We start from the raw sequence: 2,586 nt of genomic DNA, 5'->3' as shown, positions 1-2,586 counted from the left end.
TTTTCCCTCCCCCCTTTTTTCCCTCCTTCTGCTACTTGGATTTTTTTAGCTGCTGCGTCATGAGCATAATTTATGCAAAGAGCTTTGCCGCATGCTGCACCGCCCGCGCCAGCCGCCGGGGGCGGCGGGCTGGGAGGGCGGTCAGAGAAGGGAGGGGGCCGGGGAGCCCGGAGCGAGGGATGGGGGTGGGGAGGGGACCCTCAGGTCCTGGCCAAGCTGGGAGGCCCCAGAGGCGCTCTCCCGGGACAAGGGTGGAGGGTCGGTGGGGCAGGTTACTCAGCCCCCTCCAACGTGCCGCTCGAGGCCGTTTCATTTTTGGAGGGTGCGAGAGTGGGAGCGGGAGCTCGGGCGTCCGGATTGGGGACCCGGTGCCACATTCCCTTCAGCGAAGGGTTGAGGCGCTGACAGCGGTGCCTCCTAGCCGCCGCCTTTCCTCTCTGGGCAGTCAACTCCCCTCAACGTTGAAAGTCAAGTTCATGTCTATTCCCCAGCCCCAGAAAGGAGAAGGAACTCAGACATCACTCAGCCGGCGTCGAGCCTCCCTCCGGAGCGGCTGTGCCCCAGCCCCAAACCAGCGCCGGGACCCCGGTCCCTCCCCCTGTAGCGGTTGTGGGCTGGGTCGTCTAAAGGCAGCTTCCCGGTCTTCTTGTCCAAGTAGACAAGGAAATATGAAAAGAAAGACAAAGTTCAGTGGAAATAGAGAAAAAACAACGTCCTGTGTTGGTGGCAGTGGGGAGGGTTTGTTTGCCTAGCAGATTTTGAAGGTAGAAAAAGGATAAGAAAAGGCAGATGTGGGGGCTGAGGGAAAGCAGATTGGGGTAGTAGTGGACAAATGGAAGAGCTGAGGGACCAAAGGGATGAGTGGGGATGATGAGAGAAGTAGTAGGGAGAGGGAGGCTCTGTAAACCCAGTGAATGTGGATCCCAACATTGAGGCAGCCTGCTGTCGGCCTAGGCTGTTCCCCTCCCAACACGCATTCTGTGGTCTTATGATGGCCAGAGGTAGATGAGCAGTGTGAGGAGAGTGGAAGCGGAGCCCTCGCCCTCCCCTAGACTGTTCCTTAAGCCCTCCTGGTGGAGGACACTGCAGGGGAGGGCCGCGGACGGGCGCAGCAGCGCCTGGCTCCAGACCTTCACTACACACTCTTCCCGAGGCCCTACTCACAGAAGCTTTTGCGGGAGCCTGGCCAGCAGAGCTGGGGTTGTATCAATGTGCTGATTCCATCTGCAAGTGAAGAGTTACTGCTAGTGGCAGTTTTATGAGTAACCAATGGATTTGGAGTAAGAATACTTAGGTTTTAGTCCCAACTCTTCCACTAGCAGTCCAGGCAAGTCATTCAACTTCCTCATTACTTATAAAATGAGTGTAATATTTATAATGACTACTTTACAGGGTTGTTAAGTTTAACTGTGAGCCTGTATGTAAAAAAACTTTGAAAACGGTAAGCTCTATACCATTGTAAGGTGTCATTACCTGTACAATAGTTTGAAGCCATTTTAATGGCCCTGTGAAACTCTACCACATGGCATGGTATTATAGCTCATGGGGTTTTTGTTTTGTCTGTAATCCCTGTGGTCTCTTCCCCCTGGACTGTAAATTCTTTGAGAGTACCAGTTGTGACTTGCTCATTTTTGTATTTCCCACTGACTGCTCTTTATGAGGAGAAAGGGCTCAGTATTGCTGCTGAACTTTGTCACGTGAAGGCACAGACTTTCTATACAACTTAGTTTGGTGCTACACATAGATAGATCAAAGGCTTTGGATGATGGATATCAGGGATATTTTGAAGAAAGAAATATGGATGTGATCAGAGGAGCTCAGGAAGATGTACATCAAAATGTTAACCACAGTTTTCTTTAGGAAAAGGAAACCTTTAACTTATGTTGTATATACTTCTGTATTGCTTAAATATTTGATGAACATATATTACTTTTTGTCTCTTTAATTTTTTTATTGGGATAAAACATGCACACAGTAAAGTACACAAATCTTAACTGCATACCTTGACAAATTTTACATATATATCCATGTAATCATGACCTAAAACAAGATATAGAGACTTTCTGACACCCAAGAAGATTCCCTTGTTCTCCTTGGCAGTCCATAAACTCTCAAAGTAACCATTATTCTGATTTCTGTCACCATAGATTAGTTTTTGTTTGTTTGTTTGTTTTTACAGCACGGGTGGTCTCCCACCCAAGTACTAACCAGGCCCTACCTTGCTTAGCTTCTGAGATCAGGCGTGTTCAGGGTGATATGGCCATAGACATCCATAGGTTAGTTTTACTGGTTCTTGAGCTTCATGTAAATGGAATCAGACAGTATGTACTCTTTTATGTTTGGTTCCTGTCACCCAACATATGTTTTTGAGATTCATCCATGTTGAGTATAGCAGTATTGTTTTTTATTGCCATGTAGTATTTTATTACATAATTATACCACAATTTATCCATTCTGCTATTAGTGGCCATTTGGATTGTTTCCTGTTTTTGACTCTTATGAATAAAGCTGTTATGAACATTCTTGTACAAATCTTTTGGTGAACATAACATATGCACTTATTTCTCCTGGATAAATACTAAGGAG

Source organism: Lemur catta, chromosome 6 (genome assembly GCF_020740605.2).
Source record: "Lemur catta isolate mLemCat1 chromosome 6, mLemCat1.pri, whole genome shotgun sequence".
NCBI classification, from domain to species: domain Eukaryota; kingdom Metazoa; phylum Chordata; class Mammalia; order Primates; family Lemuridae; genus Lemur; species Lemur catta.
Note: the sequence above shows the minus strand (reverse complement) of the source record.